General features: G+C 41.9%; 1 long non-coding RNA gene across 1 annotated transcript; it reads left to right on the forward strand.

The window, feature by feature from the left end:
- The first annotated feature begins 306 nt into the window (after positions 1-306).
- LOC123727828 (uncharacterized) lies at positions 307-10,437 on the forward strand. Its single transcript, XR_006759753.1, has 4 exons — positions 307-552; positions 5,772-5,903; positions 6,150-6,200; positions 10,081-10,437. It is a non-coding gene; the product is annotated as an uncharacterized lncRNA (long non-coding RNA).
- The last annotated feature ends 7,082 nt before the right edge of the window (positions 10,438-17,519 follow it).

Genomic DNA, 17,519 nt, shown 5'->3' on the forward strand with positions numbered 1-17,519 from the left:
CGTCAGGCTGCATCACATCCGGCCGTGATTGGGAGTCCCATAGGGCGGCGCACAATTGGCCCAGCGTCGTCCGGGTTTGGCCAGGGTAGGCCGTCATTATAAATTAGAATTTGTTCTTAACTGACTTCCCTAGTTAAATAAAGGTTACATTTAAAAAAATAAATAATAATAATTAAAGTCAGAAAGGAAGCAGGAATGTGAAGTGGAGGGCTCAAATCAGGAAGGACAGAGCGATTGATAGGACACTCGTTTTTTTACATGCTTTTCTGTATAAGTTATTTCCTCACTATTAATGGTGTACTGCACTCAACTCGCCTACGGTGGTGGCTGTAGACACACATGCATTTTGTTTTGAACCTCTGTTTGGACCTGTGTCTGCACGTGCTTGTGTGTGATGTGACTAGGATGTTTGATGGCAGGACAGGGAGGGGTTTGTTTACATATTATTAGTATTAGTAGTAGTCAGTATGGAGTCAGTGTGCGTGTGTCTGTGGGGACTTCATTAGCAGCAGATGTTTCCTGTGAGGTTCCTGTAACCAGAAAAGCCCTGCGGTAACATTAGCTAACATATTCCATGTGTTTTGCGTTAGCCTCGACCGTTCGCTAACATTAGCTAACAGTCTGAGAAAATACATTTGAAGCACACTAAGTGTCTGTTTCGGGTCTAAACTGCCGCTAAAAATAATCAAGCGGCCATGTATTTAGTAGGAATAGATAAGTCGTTTTTATTTGGAATATTATCGCTAAAAAGCCACAGTAATCCTTACAAAAAGTAGCTGTTTGATGTTTCACCGTAACATCTTGGAATGTTCATTCAAATCGTTCCTCCGAGCTAAGCTACCCAAACCTTACATTCACTCTGATCTCCCTGCCTGCGCACTTACCTCTGACTGATCATTAGTTACATACATACTGTACAAACACACACTCTTACCAGCCCATGCATATACACACATACACCCAAGCGCATGCACACACCCTCTCAGTCAGACACACAAACACAGATCAAGTGTCCCTGAAGGAGTAGTACCAGTTAAGCACAAAGGTTGTCAGGCCTGACACTAAGCGCATGGGAATGGAAGAGGCTCCAGTGGTTGTCTGTGCATTTGTCATGCTCCTTGATGAACATTGACATGATGAGTTCTCATGTTCCTTCTCTACTCGTTGTTGTTCAGGAGGTAATGATTGCATCTCAAATTATACTTAGGGCCATGAGTTTTTCCCACAAGGCACTATATGAGGGCCTTTGTCAAAAGTAGTGCACTTTTATGGGGAATAGTGTACAGTCTTATACCCTGACTACACCGCTCGCATCGCATGCCCGAGTGTTGCAAAATAAATTTAGAAATTATTGCACCCACACTGCTCGTGCCTGCCAACGAGCGTCTGCATTGCCAAGGGCTAAAATAGAAGTCAGTTCTATTTGTGACGCAGATCGCGCTGCAAGTCCTACCTTTCCCATCTCCTCATTGGTTTATAGAAGCAGGTACCCACGTGCCATCTCCTCATTGATTATACCCACGTGGGTTACTGAAAGACGAACGAGGGGTAATGCACCTAATTTATGAAAGTTGCCAATCGCAATATAAAGTTCAGGGAAGAAAAAGCCTGGAAGGAGGAGAGATGACTAGAAATGATTCGGTTGAACGTTTTATGTGTGGATTAATTGTCGGAGTAGAGGACCTTGTGCATTTCAGGTAAAATAAAAGTCAATGTTTATATCCCAGGACAAATTAGCTAGCAACAGCAAGCTAGCTAAGTAGAACAAATTAGCTAGCAAGTGCTAGCTAAATTGCCATAAATGTTTAATGCTTTTCGACCTGTCTCCAAATTAATGTAATTGGTTCAGTGTTTTGATAATTGAACCTGCGTGTCGTGATCGTGTTTGGTGTGGGGGGACAAAATCAATTTATGCACGATGGCGCACTGCGCAGCGGGTTTGGGTTCCGTGTTAGAAAAAAGAGTTCCATGGTGGTTCTTCGGCTGTCCCCATAGGATAACCCTTTTTGGTTCCAGGTAGAACCCTTTTTAGTTCCAGGTAGAACCCTATTGGGTTCCATGTAGAACCTCCAGGTAGAACCCTTTTGGGTTCCATGTAGAACCTCTAAAAGGGTTCTATCTGGACCCGAAAATGGTTCTTCAAAGATGGCATCTCTTTTTCTAAGAGTGTAGAACCAAGAGTTTTTCTTGACCACCTGACCCATCCAAGGAAAACTCTGGTGCCATGTTAAATATTCCCCATAGTGCACAAATGTTTACCAAAGCCCCCATATAGTGCACTGTGGCTAAATGCAGTGCACCATATCAAAAACAGTGTGATTTGAGATTTGCCTAATTGAACTAATGCTGAACTCCATTGTCGGTCTGCCTGTCCTTCCTACAGGGCCATAGCCATCCCACTGAGCAGACTGCTGGGGGTGAGAGACAGTTGTCATTTTATGGTCTTTACTGGGTGAATAGGGATCAGGTTGGAGTTTAAGTAGTTTCTGCTATGTCTTTCTGAATGGAAGAAGTCATACTTTAGATAAAAGGGAACAATTAGATGGAACTCATTCAGCGGTATTGGGTTGGGTTTTGTTGTCTACTGTTCTGGGTTGTAGTACAGCAGGAAATGATAAGATAGTTGTTTATTTGTCAGGTATATTTGGTGGCATAGGATAAATAATAGAGTACTTCCTTGGGTAAAACCCTTATTACTCAGAAATGACTTGGCTAAATGCTTTGGCGTGCATTGTTCTAGTAGCCTTTCCCTTCCTTGCAGGCATGTAAGTACAGGTGTAGATAATATTTGATGCTTTGGCTTGGTTCACATGGAAATGTTTGTTTATTTTATTTTATTTAACCTTTATTTATTAATGTTCCACTCCTTCTACTGGTTAGGAGCTAAGAGTGACATGTGGGACTGTACCCCTGTCTGGGTGTGGGTCTCCTCGTTTATATGTTAAAATGTGATAGTAGAAACACTACAGTATATTCTCTTCTGGCCAGAGTGCAAATTACACCCTGACATTTGGAGGTCTCTATTGAGTGTTCGATTGAGATTTTAATTTTTTTATGGGACTAATATTAAAGAAGCCATTTAAATTGTAAAAATGAATGACCATTTAATGTGGCATGAACACAACCAGTCATGATATTTTTATCTAATTGTCAAACAAATCACTTAAAAAAGTAGGCTACCTGTGCATGGTCGTCCACACCAAAATAATTCCAGCATAGGCTACTCGAGCCATTTGATGAATGGAAATAGACATCTGTTACATACTTTTTTAATGTATAGTCTACTTGTTGGATGGATTAGATGCACATTGGTGTCTAGCTGTAGGCTAGATTTCTAGTGATATTGTTGACCACCATCAGCTGATCCAGGAAAGAAAACCAATATTGATAGAAAATGATAAAGCTAAATGGTCTGGTACTTCTGGCCACGGATTACACGGAGAACACCAGTACCCGCGCGCACCCGGAAAACAAAGCAATGAGCACTCTAAAAAGCTGACTGACAAAAGCAAACAATGATAAATCAACAGATAAATCTAATGCATTGGAATAAAAGCTATTTTTCATCAAGGTTAATGCTCTTAACATATACATTCACCAGGACTACACTAGCTCAACCCATATTGTGTAACCACCTTATTGGCAGGGCTCTATGCTGACCTTTTTAATAAACCTGTCTGGGCTAGGGGGCAGTATTTTCACGGCCGGATAAAAAACGTACCCGATTTAAACTGGTTGCTACTCTTTCCCAGAAACGAGAATATGCATATTATTAGTATATTTGGATAGAAAACACTCTGACGTTTCTAAAACTGTTTGAATGGTGTCTGTGAGTATAACAGAACTCATATGGCAGGGAAAAACCTGAGAAAATTCCAAGCAGGAAGTGGCCTGTCTGAGAAATTGTAGTTCTTCTTTCTAGTCCCTTTCGAAACTACAGTATCTCTGGGGTTACGTTGCACTTTCTAAGGCTTCCATTGGCTCTCTAAAGCCTTCAGAAAGCGGATTGAGGCATCTCCTGTCTCTGGGAAGAGTATACTAGCACAGTTTGTCAGTGGTCTGCCTAGTGACAAAGAGATTGGAGATGCGCGGTCCCGCGACCATGCTGTTTTTTCTTTTTCTCTTTGAATGAATACACTATTGTCCGGTTTGAATATTATCGCTATTTTACCAGAAAAATACCATAAAAATTGATTTTAAACACCGTTTGACATGCTTCTAAGTACGGTAAAGGAACATTTAGAATTTTTTTGTCTCAAAATGCGCTCGAGCGTTACCCTTTGGATAGTGACCTGAACGCACGAACAAAACGGAGGTATTTGGACATAACTATGGATTATTTGGAACAAAAACAACATTTCTTGTGGAAGTAGCAGTCCTGGGAGTGTATTCTGACGAAGATCAGCAAAGGTAATACAATTTTTCTAATAGTAATTCTGAGTTTAGTGAGCCCCGAAGTTAGCGGGTGTCAAAATATCTAGCCATGATGGCTGAGCTATGTACTCAGAATATTGCAAAATGTGCTTTCGCCGAAAAGCTATTTTACAATCTGACATAGAGATTGCATAAAGGAGTTCTGTATCTATAATTCTTAAAATAATTGTTATATATTTTGTCAACGTTTAGGGTGAGTAATTTAGTAAATTCACAGGAAGTTTTGGGTGGGAATGCATGTTCTGAACATCACATGCCAATGTAAAAAGCTGTTTTTGGATATAAATATAAACTTGATTGAACAAAACATGCATGTATTGTGTAACATAATGTCCTAGGAGTGTCATCTGATGAAGATCATCAAAGGTTAGTGCTTCATTTAGCTGTGTTTTGGGTTTTGGAAAATGGCTGTGTGATTATTTGTGGCTATCTACTCTCCTAATGTTTTGCTTTCGCTGTAAAGCCTTTTTGAAATCGGACAATGTGGTTAGATTAACGAGAGTCTTGTCTTTAAAATGGTGTAAAATAGTCGTATGTTTGAAAAATTGAAATGATTGCATTTTTGAGGTTTTGTATTTCGCGCCACGCTCTTCCACTGGCTGTTGAATAGAGTGGGACGGGGACGTGCCACCTAGCCCATAGAGGTTTTAACAAGGAGCCTAAGTAAACATTTTTAGGAGTACAATGAAAAATATAAAGCTATAATCCTTCATTTTTATAAGCACACTGGTGCTCCTAAATTAAAAAAATCCAGGTCGCAGCAAAATATTTAGGCGCATATGCAAGTAAAATGGTCGCACTGTCGAGCCCTGCTCATTGGTACAGTATGTTACAGATGATTGCCCCCCAAAACCTTGGAGATTTAGGTGAGTGGTTTGTCTGTCTCTGTGCTCGGCCTTTACTCAAAGTGACAGGCTACTGTCCTACTACTACTAGGAGCCTCCTAGGTTAATGAAGTACCTCCCCACACAACAGCCATTCTACAGTGCAGTAGAAACATGAGCCTGGGTAGTGTAAAGTATCAGGGAGGAGCGGAGGGGAAGGGGTACAGCTTACACAGAGCAGGGATAAGGGGAAGACAAATGGTGGGATTAAAGACATTTGTCATTTTAAGAAACTTCTTTATTTCTTTTACATACAGTAAATATTGGAATTCTGTTCTAATAAACTTGTGATAAAACACCTGTTGAGATCATTTTAAGGCATTGAAGTAGGTAATGGATTATCGCTCAGAAAAATCTGTATATGAAAGATATTGTATTTATATTGATTGTCTTCTTGGGAAAAGGGACAGTGGAGCTGCTCTCTCTGAGGTCATTTGTCCCGTCTGTGTTCAGAGTAAGGTCCTGGGCCTGGGGAAGCAGTGTCGTCTCAGTCAGCGGCAGATGGAAACGTGGTTTCCATCGACAGACCGAGCAACACCAAGAAGTTTTGTGAAGCCTTGTGAGTCAACTCTCATTCATGTCAAGGTATAGTTTATTATAGAAAGAATATTAAGTTATTGTCTTATGACAAATATTTAGTTTAGTTGTTTTTGCAGTTGGAGGTTTGTTTTCTACATCATTGCATTTGTGGCAGCACTTACGTATCTGATTTGATGTAAGTATATTAAGCACATTCACTGTTTCAACCTTTATCCTGTACAGTGCTACTGCTCCATGCAGGCCTACTACTACTAACAGGCCCTCTCTGTGACCATTTGTTCTACCCCTCAGACCCCCTAGTTCTGGGACCACAGCGAGTGCTGGCGAGGCTACCCAAAACAAGTGAGTAGAACAGTTCACTCTAACCAGTGGTTCCCAAATATATTTGTCCTGTCACTCATCAAAATCCTATGGAATTTTCCTGTCACCCACAAAGTAAATACATCCAATGTTTCCAGTGACAACCCATTCGAAGAGGAATAAGCCGCATCCCACACCGTAGAGAGTTGAGTCCCGAAACAAGATTTGAGAACAAAACTGCATTGGATAACCTCAGGAAACTCACTCTTTCACCATTGGCAATTATGTCTGTCTGGAGGAATTGATAACAGTAATGACATTCCTCAAGGGGACTTAACCCCTGCTCCCTCCTTGCCTTTGGAGGTCATGACCTGAAACGGAGAAAACACTACAAGGACAAATATCATGGCATCTCTATCTAAACTAAATAACCTCTTTGGGCTAGGGGGCAGTATTTTGACATCTGGATGACAAGCGTGCCCAAAGTAAACTGCCTGTTACTCAGGCCCAGAAGCCCAGAAACACTCTAAAGTTTCTAAAACTGTTAAAATAATGTCTGTGAGTATAACAGAACTGATATGGCAGGCGAAAACCCGAGGACAAACCATCCAGATTCTTTTTTATTTCAGCCCACTACTGATTCCTATGGCTGTCATTTTTAATATGAAGGGAAAGATTGCAGTTCCTAGGGCTTCCACTAGATGTCAACAGTCTTTAGAAAGAGTTTCAGGCTTGGTTTTGGAAAAATGAGCAAGAATTTGTAGTTTTTCTAAGTGTCTCCCATTTTGGCTGTAGTGTTTTCACGCGTGTAGATGAGAGCACGTACTTTGTTGTTTATCTCCGGTAAAGACAATAACGATTCTCCGTCTTAAATTTGATCATTTATTTACGTATTAGGGTACCTGAGGTTTGATTATAAACATTGTTTGACTTGTTTGGAGAAGTTTATTGGTAATGTTTGGGATTCATTTTGTATGCATTTTGAAGGAGGGAAACCGGTGGATTATTGAATGAAGCGCGCCAGCTAAACTGAGTTTTTGGGGATATAAAGAAGGACTTTATTGAACAAAAGGACCATTTGTGATGTAGCTGGGACCTTTTGGAGTGCCAACAGAAGAAGATCTTCAAAGGTAAGGCATTTATTTTATCGCTATTTCTTTCATGGCGCACCTGCCTGGTTGGAAAATGTTTTTAATGCTTTTGTGTGCTGGGCGCTGTCCTCAGATAATCGTATGGTGTGCTTTCGCCGTAAAGCCTTTTTGAAATCTGACACAGCGGCTGGATTAACAAGAAGTTAAGCTTTTTTTCTGATGTATGACACTTGTATTTTCATGAATGTTAAATATGACTATTTCTGTCATTTGAATTTCGGGCTCTGCAATTTCACCGGATTTTGTCGAGTTGGGTCGCTAGCAGCACGTCTAGCCCAAAGAGGTTTTTAACTGATTATGGCACTGTAACCCCCTAATGCTGTTGACCTTTTCTTTGTTGAAGCCTGGCTGTTTTCTGTGCCTTGCAGGGAGTGAGGATGTGATTTCTAGGTGTTAAATGGCCCAGTAAGCTTCCCTCTATTGTCTCTCTGGAGCCTTGGAGAGTACTGTTTGGTGGTGGATGTTTGGTTCAAGTCACAGACATTTTTTTGTGACAAACTTTTTATTTAGTTTTGTTATTTTTCTTTTTCAGAGGGGGGTTACAGGTATTCCCATCCCACCCTGCAACCAAAGCTGCTTATCTGTCCCACTCCCACCCATCCATCGGGAGTCTCCCCTTAGATTCCCCCCAATGATCAGATACACCACCCCCCCCCCCCCCCCCCTTGTACCACTCCTTCCCAGTGGGAAGAAAGCACCAAAAGCCTAAATCAATTCATATAACTGGTTTGCATGTGTGGGGCTTTAGCTGAGATTGTTCTTTAGAGGAAAGTATATTTGTCCAGGCCTCAATTGGAAAGGGAAAGGGGGATACCTAGTCAGTTGCATAAGTGAATGCATTCAACTGAAATGTGTCTTCTGCATTTTACCCAATCAGAGACTAGCTGTTGCTGTCGATAATTGCAATGGTATAACTTCTAATAGTAACTGTATCCACTGGTTAAATGGGAGCGAGTGTCACATCGTGTGTGTAGGTGGCAGGGAAGTCAGGCGCAGGAGAATCAAACTTGGTATAAATGGAGTAGTTTAATAACGTAAAACAAAAACTCCAAAACTAAAGTACATAATAAAATAAACGTGGGTACAAGAACCCGTCGCGCACCAATCCATAATCACGAGCATAACAACAAACAATCTCTGACAAGGACATGAGGGGAAACAGAGGGTTAAATACACAGCATGTAATTGATGGGATTGGAACCAGGTGTGTAGGAAGACAAGACAAAACCAGTGGAAAATGAAAAATGGATCAATGATGGCTAGAAGACCGGTGACATCGACCGCCGAGCACCGCCCGAACAAGGAGGGGCATCGACTTCGGCAGAAGACGTGACAGAGAGTGAGGTGGTTGCCATCTTAGAGTCCAAAAAAATTCTGCATCAATGGTGCCTGCCTGCAGTGATCTTCTCTGATTGATTGAGAGATTCAAGGGGCTATCATTGTTAAGTTAGATAATAGATGGAAAGCATTGAATATTTAAATTCATGCACTTCGAAATGAATTTTGCAACTTTGACTGCAGGGCACTGCCACATCATAAGAAGGAATGTGCCTACCTGATTTAGGGGGCACAGTAAACAGTTGAGAGTTGGGGCCAATTTCATCATAAAACATTTACTTGGTGTTAAGTATAGTCTGTGAACAAACTTAGTGTATAAATTGATGGTTCGGATTAGGGGATGCCAAGGTCATATTTTTCCATATTCTGTTCCAGTTAAAGCGTCACAGCCATTTTGATTTATCACCACTTTCTATGCGTGTACATATCCTCTCTGTTTTTTAAGCACTAGACTGAGGAGGCGTTGGGGAACGCTTGCTAAAGGACAGGGTTTTCAAAGCTTCAGCTTCAAAGCTTGGCTTGTGAATTGGAGGGGGTGTAATGAGCAAAGTAGCACTTTTTTTCTATTTCAGTCAAGGGAGGACCTCCAAACACAGCGCTCCATGTTGTAAATACTCAGCTGTGTGGACTCCGGCCTGGCATGGGCTGAGTGTCTATCTGCTGCTGCTGGGCCTCCTTGGTAACCTTCCCTGACTGACTGCTCTCTCCCAGTGCACCACTGGGGGAGGGAGTCTCTCTCTCTCACCTGCTGCCTCGATCTCTGAATGCTTGGCTATGAAAATCCAACTGACATTTACTCCTGAGGTGCTGACCTGTTGCACCCTCTACAACCACTGTGATTATTATTTGACCCAGTTGGTCAACTATGAAAGTTTTTAAATCGTGAAGAACGATCTAACCTTAATGGCCATGTACTCTTATAGTCTCCACCGGCACCGCCAGAAGAGAACTGGTCACCCCTCGGAGACTGGTTCCTCTCTAGGTTTCTTCCTAGGTTCATGCCTTTCTAGGAAGTTTTTCATAGCCACTGAGCTTCTACATCTGCATTGCTTTCTCTTTGGGGTTTTAGACTGGGTTTCTGTATGAGCACTTTGTGACATCTGCTGATGTAAAAAGGGCTTTATAAATACATGTGATTGATTGATAATCCTCCCTACTTGGGCTGGGTCTCAAAAGGTCTCCTTACTCTCCCTGGTTTCCATTTTCTCATCATCCACGCTTAAGTGTGAGAACCGGACGGGTGAAAGCAAATACCTCCATTTAGGCTTCCGTTCCCATTTAGCCTTCAACTTTCCTTCTCTGTCAGATCAGTGCAGATAAAGAGAAGAGGAAATTAAAAGGAAGCCACTTTAGACGATTGGGATGCACCCAGGGTCATGGTCAGTAACCTTTAACCCCCCTGGTGTTTGTTTTGTTTCTCTCTTTCCCTGCAGCCTGTCGCTGAGGCTCACTATTGGTATTACATCACAGAGCTTGGTTTCTATTGGTCCCTGCTGCTCTGTGGATGTAAAGTGGAAGGTATGTGTCACTCCTGTCACCTCACACACTCTCCTGTCATCTCACACAAACTCTCCTGTCCCCTCACACAAACTCTCCTGTCTCCTCACACAAACTCTCCTGTCTCCTCACACAAACTCTCCTGTCACCTCACACAAACTCTCCTGTCTCCTCACACAAACTACTGTCATTTAGCAGACGCTCAATTTACAATCAGTGCATTAATCTTAAAATAGCTAGGTGAGACAACATCAAAGATGTGAACACATATTTTTATGACCTAATGATTAATTGCTATCTAAGAGGAGATATGTCTGTTTCAGTATAAATTAGTCCGGACATTCTACCATTCGTCAGTGTTCAGTCTATTTAGAGAATCCTGGATTATGGTTCAAAATGTTCAAAAAGCTCTACAACAAAAAATGTGGAATATGATTATAGCTAATGGCATGGCAGCAAAGATGAAAACTTTCTCCACACACACACACACACACACACACACACACACACACTCCTGCCTATACACACACACACATAGTGACTCTAAACCGCAGGACGGCCTCAGCTTTCATAGGAAAACCATTACTTTCCATTCCAGATTATAGTTAGTGTTCACAGCAGATTTCCAGCTTGTTTTGCAGAAACTTCTTTTTCATTTTTCTAGAGTCATGTTTCCTCAAAGGAACTGCCTGCAGAGGTGGTTGATGTTTTCAATGATAACTACAGTATGTATCTGGATGTTGTCCAATGAGGTTTAGTAATTATACACTAGTCCTGCCCCTCAGGACCCAGGTTACCTGCTCCCTGCCAAGCCTTCCCTTCCCCATCCTCTCATCATTCAAATGGGCAACTGAAAGGTCGCTGATTTGAATCCCCAAGCCGACAAGGTGAAAAGGGAGAGTTTGGGATCAGCAAAAAAACATATTTTCAATTCACACATTAGTATTAATACACACTTGTACATGTGTGAAATAGGACAATTATAAGCACCCACCTAATTATTATGATTATTCTCTCCTGCTATTCCCTCTGCTGTACTGATAAAACATCTACCTGTAATCTTTCAACAGATGGTATCACGTACAGTGCATTCGAAAACTATTCAGACCCCTTGACTTTTTCCTCATTTTGTTACGTTACAGCCTTATTCTAAAATTGAGGGAAAACATTTGTTCAATCTACACACAATACCCCATAATGACAAAGCAAAAACAGGTTTACACATTTAGCAAATGTATTAAAAATAAAAAACAGAAATATCACATTTATGTAAGTATTCAGGCCCTTTACTCAGTACTTTGTTGAAGCACATTTGGCAGCGATTACAGCCTTGAGTCTTCTTGGATATGACACTACAAGCTTGGCACACCTGTATTTGGGGAGTTTCTCCCATTCTTCTCAGCAGATCCTCTCAAGCTCTGTCAGGTTGGATGGGGAGAGTCGCTGCACAGCTATTTTCAGGTCTCTCCAGAGATGTTAGATCGGGTTCAAGTCCGGGCTCTGGCTGGTCCACTCAAGGACATTGAGACTTGCCCCGAAGCCACTCCTGCGTTGTCTTGGCAGTGTGCTTAGGGTCGTTGTCCTGTTGGAAGGTGAACCTTAGCCCCAGTCTGAGGTCTTGAGCGCTCTGGAGCAGGTTTTCATCAAGGATCTCTCTGTACTTTCCTCTGTTCATCTTTCCCTCGATCCTGACTAGTCTCCCAGTCCCTGCCGCTGAAAAACATCCCCACAGCATGATGCTGCCACAAAATAAAACCACATTTTATTGGTCACATACACATATTTAAGGAATACCTAGGATAGGATAAAGTAATCCTTCTAACCCCCCCCCCCCCCTTAAAAGATTTAGATGCACTATTGTAAAGTGGTTGTTCCACTGGATATCATAAGGTGAATGCACCAATTTGTAAGTCGCTCTGGATAAGAGCGTCTGCTAAATGACTTAAATGTAAATGTATATTTAGCAGATGTTATTGTGGGTGTAGCGAAATCCTTTTGTTTCTAGCTCCAGCAGTGCAGTAGTATTTAACAATTCACAACAATGCACAAATCTAAAAGTAAAAGAGTGGAATTAAGAAATATATAAATATTAGGACGAGCAATGTCGGCGTGGCATTGACTAAATACAGTAGAATAGAATACAGTATATACATATGAGATGAGTGAAGCAGTATGTAAACGTTAAAGTGACTAGTGTTCCATTATTTAAAAAGTGGCCAGTGATTCCATGTCAATATAGGGCAACAGCCTCTGAGGTGCAGGGTTGAGTAGCCGGGTGGTACCCGGCTAGTGATGGCTATTTAACAGTCTGATGACCTTGAGATAGAAACTGTTTTTCAGTCTCTCCGTCCAAGCTTCGGAGTGATGGTCCCAACGACGAGCCCCTTCATTTTGTTGACATTGAGAGAGAGGTTATTTTCCTGGCCTTAGGCTGTTTTGTCATTGTTGGTAATCAGGCCTACTACTGTTGTGTCATCTGCAAACTTGATGATTGAGTTGGGGCCCCACCCTTGTGGAGCCCCTGTGTTGAGGATCAGCGATGTAGAGGTGTTGTTTCCTACCTTCACCACCAGGGTGCGGCCCGTCAGGAAGTCCAGGACCCAGTTGCACAGGGCGGGGCTCAGACCCAAGGTCCCAAGCTTAATGATAAGTTTAGCGGATACAATGGTGTTAAAGGCTGAGCTATAGTCAATGAACATCATTCTGACATAGTTATTCCTCTTGTCCAGATGGGATAGGGCAGTGTGCAGTGCAATGGCGATTGCATCGTCTGTGGATCTATTGTGGCGTTAAGCAAATTGAAGTGGGTCTAGGGTGTCAGATAATGTAGCGGTGATATGATCCTTAACTAGCCTCTCAAATCACTTCATGATGACAAAAGTGCGTGCTACGGGGCAATAGTAATTTAGTTCAGTTACCTTTGCTTTCTTGGGTACAGGAACAATGGTGGACATGTTGAAGCAAGTGAGGACAACAGACTGGGATAGTGAGAGATTGAATATGTCCGTAAACCGTCCAGCCAGCTGGTCTGCGCATGCTCTGAGGACGCGGCTAGAGATGCCTTCTGGGCCGGGCAAGCCTTGCGAGGGTTAACGAGCTTAAATGTCTTACTCACGCCAGCCACGGAGAAGGAGAGCCCACAGTTCTTGGGAGCGGGCTGCGTCGGTGGCACTGTGTTATCCTCAAAGCGGGCGAAGAATGTATTTAGCTTGTCTGGGAGCAAGACGTCAGTGTCCGCGAGGTGGCTGGTTTTCCCTTTGTAATCTGTGATTGTCTGTAGACCCTGACAAATACGTCTTTTGTCTGAGCCGTTGAATTGCAACTCCACTTTGTCTCTGTACTGACGTTTTGCCTGTTTGATTGCCTTACGTAGGGAATAACTACACTGTTTGTATGCGACCATATTCCCAGTCACCTTGCCATGGTTAAATGCAATGGTTCACACTTTCAATTTTGCGTGAATGCTGCCATCTAGCCACGGTTTCTGGTTTGGGTAGGTTTTAATAGTCACCGTGGGAACAACATCCCATATACACTTCCTGATGAACTCAGTCATGGTGTCCGTGTAAGCATCAATGTTATTCTTAGAGGCTACCCAGAACATATCGAAGTCCCCGTGATCAAAACAATCTTGAAGCATGTATTCCGATTAGTCAGACCAGTGTTGAATAGAACTTAGCACGGGTACTTCCTGTTTGAGTTTCTGCCTATAGGAAGGAAGGAGCAAAATGGAGTCGTGATCTGATTTGCCGAAGGGAGGGTGGGGGAGGGCCTTGTAGGCATCTCGAAAGGCGAGTAGCAAGGATCTAGTGTTTTCCCTAAATGAGTTCTACAGTCAATATGTTGATAGAACTTCGATAGTGTTTTCTTCAAATTTGCTTTGTTAAAATCCCCAGCTATAATAAATGTGGCCTCAGGATATGTGGTTTCCAGTTTGCATAAAGTCCAGTGTAGTTCCTTGAGGGCCGTCGATGTATCGGCTTGAGGGGGAATTTACAATGCTGTGACTATAACCAAAGAGAATTCTCCTGGGAGGTAATACGGTCAGCATTTGATTGTGAGGTATTCTAGGTCGGGTGAACAAAAAGACTTGAGTTTATGTACGTTATCACAATCACACCATGAATAGTTATATCCCGAGAGAGCCATGGTTCCATGAAACAGAGTATGTTACAGTCCCTAATGTCTCTCTGGAAGGAGATCCTCGCCCTGAGCTCGTCTACTTTATTGTCCAGAGACTGAACATTAACAAGTAATATACTCGGAAGTGGTGGATGGTGTGTCTGCCTCCTGAGTCGGACTAGAAGTCCACTCCGAATACCTCTTCTCCGCCGGCGGCAACTTGGAGCAACCTCTGGGATAAGTTCAATTGCCCGAACAAAGGATCCAATTCTGGAAAGTTGTATTCCTGGTTGTAATGCTGGTGAGTTACCTCAGCTCTGATATCCAAAAGTTATTTCCGGCTGTTTGTAAAAAAACGTTCTGGGCTAATAATGTAAGAAATAATACACAAAAAAAGAATACTGCAAAGTTGCTTAGGAGCTAGAAGCAGAGCTGCCATGTCTGCTTCACTGTAGGGATGGTGCCAGGTTTCCTCTTGACATGACGCAGGCCAAAGTGTATCTTGTTTCTCATGGTCTGACAGTCCTTTAGGTGCCTTTTGGCAAATTCCAAGCGGGCTGTCATGTGTCTTTTACAGAGGAGTGGCTTCCGTCTGGCCACTCTACCATAAAGGCCTGATTGGTGGAGTGCTGCAGAGATGGTTGTCCTTCTGGAAGGTTCTCCCATCTCCACAGAGGAAGTCAGGAGCTCTGTCAGAGTGACCATCGGGTTGTTGGTCACCTCCCTGACCAAGGCCCTTCTCCCCAGTTTGCTCAGTTTAGCCGAGCGGCCAGCTCTAGGAAGAGTCTTGGTGGTTCCAAACTTCTTACATTTAAGAATGATGAGGTCACTGTGTTCTTGGGACCTTCAATGCTGCAGATGTTTTTTGGTAGCCTTCCTCAGATCTGTGCCTCGACACAATCCTGTCTCAAGGCTCTACGGTCAATTCTTCAGACCTCATGGCTTGGTTTTTGCTCTGACATGCACTGTCAACTGGGGGAACTTATATAGACAGGTGTGTGCCTTTCCAAATCATGTGTGTGCCTTTCTCCAATCAAGGTGGACTCTAATTAAGGATGATTGATGGAAACAAGATGCAACAGAGCTCAATTTCGAGTCTCAAAATAATGGGTCTGAATACTTATGTAAATAAGGTATCTGTTTTTTATTTTTAGTACATTTGAAAAATGTCTAAATCTGTTTTTGCTTTGTCATTATGGGGTATTGTGTGTAGATTGATGAGGAAAAAGTTTTATTTAATCCATTTTAGAATAAGGCTGTTACATAACTACAGTAAATGTGGAAAAAGGGAATGGGTCTAAATACTTTCGGAATGCACTGTATATCTTATTTGTATTCTTTTTTTAAACAGCTTTTTCTGCCTTCTGTACCATTGATAAATCAACCAGTACAGTACACAGCTGACTGATTTACAGCACCAGGAGTGAAGGACTGCTGAAGCCCAGGTTATAGTATCCTCTACAGTTGTGTGGTTTGTTTGTTTCCAGGATTTCAAAGAACAGATTATCCACCACATTGCTACCATTTTCCTCATCGGATTCTCGTATTGTGCGAACTATGTGCACGTTGTCACTCTGGTGATGCTAGTTCATTTTTCCTAAGACTTCCTCCTAGAGGTAGGAGATCAGTCTCAGCTTACAAGTCTCACACAAATCATACAGACACAGTAAACTAAAGGGGGAATAGGAATACAATAATATTCTTATCATACATGCACGTGATCAAGCTAATTTGGCATTACCATTTTCGCACAGACTGTTGGATGGGTTGTGTGGTTATTTAAGCAAGGTTCTTGGCTACCATGGAGGTCACTAAACTTGATTTGAATACAGGGATTGTTTATTCACATAACTTCCTTTTATTTTGACTATTATGTTCATAGCAATCAAACACATTTGGTTTTAAGTAGCAATTTTTTGTGGAAAGCAAAACTCGTCTTGGGGGTAAACTTCTCTTACCGCTCCCAAGAGACTTTCAGCTATGAAATACGACTCCTATTGTCACATTTATTCCTAAAACTGTTTTTAAATGAATTTAGTAAAGTCTAGTATTGCCTTGATGTTATCTCATAATAATCATTGTCTCCATCATCTTGAGCCTGATGAAATATGTATGGCTTGTGGTGAGGATCCAGGCATGAAGAATACCTCCTTTAGAAGCAGTCAATGGGAGACATTGGAACAGAAGGGGACAGTGGGTGTCAGGTAGCCTAGCAGATAAGAGTGTTGGGCCAGTAAGGTTGCTGGTTCGAATCCCCATTTTATAGATAGTTTACAGTTGAAATCAGAAGTTTACATACACTTAGGTTAGAGACATTAAAACTTGTTTTTCAACCACTCCACAAATTTCTTGTTAACAAGCTATAGTTTTGGCAAGTCGGTTAGGACATCTACTTTGTGCATGACACAAGTAATTTTTCAAACAATTGTTTACAGACAGATTATTTCACTTATAATTCACTGTATCACAATTCCAGTTGGTCAGAAGTTTACATACACTAAGTTGACTGTGCCTTTAAACACCTTGGAAAATTCCAGAAAATGATGACATGGCTTTATAAGCTTCTGATAGGCTAATTGACATCATTTGAGTCAATTGGAGGTGTACCTGTGGATGCATTTCAAGGCCTACTTTCAAATTCAGTGCCTCTTTGCTTGACATCATGGGAAAATCAAAAGAAATCAGCCAAGACCTCAGAAAAAAAAATTGTAGACCTCCACAAGTCTGGTTCATCCTTGGGAGCAATTTCCAAACGACTGAAGGTACCACGTTCATCTGTACAAACAATAGTATGCAAGTATAAACACCATGGGACCACGCAGCCGTCATACCGCTCAGGAAGGAGACGCATTCTGTCTCCTAGAGACAGAAAAAAAAAAAATCTATGAAATGTATGCATTCACTGCTGTAAGTCGCTCTGGATAAGAGCGTCTGCTAAATGACTAAAATGTAAATGTATGGTCACCACCTGCAGAACCACTCCTTTATTGGGTGTGTCTTGCTAATTGCCTATAATTTCCACCTGTTGTCTATTCCATTTGCACAACAGCATGTGAAATCTATTGTCAATCAGTGTTGCTTCCTAAGTGGACAGTTTGATTTCACAGAAGTGTGATTGACTTGGAGTTACATTGTGTTGTTTAAGTGTTCCCTTTATTTTTTTGAGCAGTGTATATAATTAATATACAATGCATTCGGAAAGTATTCAGACCCCTTCCCCTTTTCCACATTTTGTTACAGCCTTATTCTAAAA

Source organism: Salmo salar, chromosome ssa16 (genome assembly GCF_905237065.1).
Source record: "Salmo salar chromosome ssa16, Ssal_v3.1, whole genome shotgun sequence".
Classification (NCBI taxonomy): Eukaryota; Metazoa; Chordata; class Actinopteri; order Salmoniformes; family Salmonidae; genus Salmo; species Salmo salar.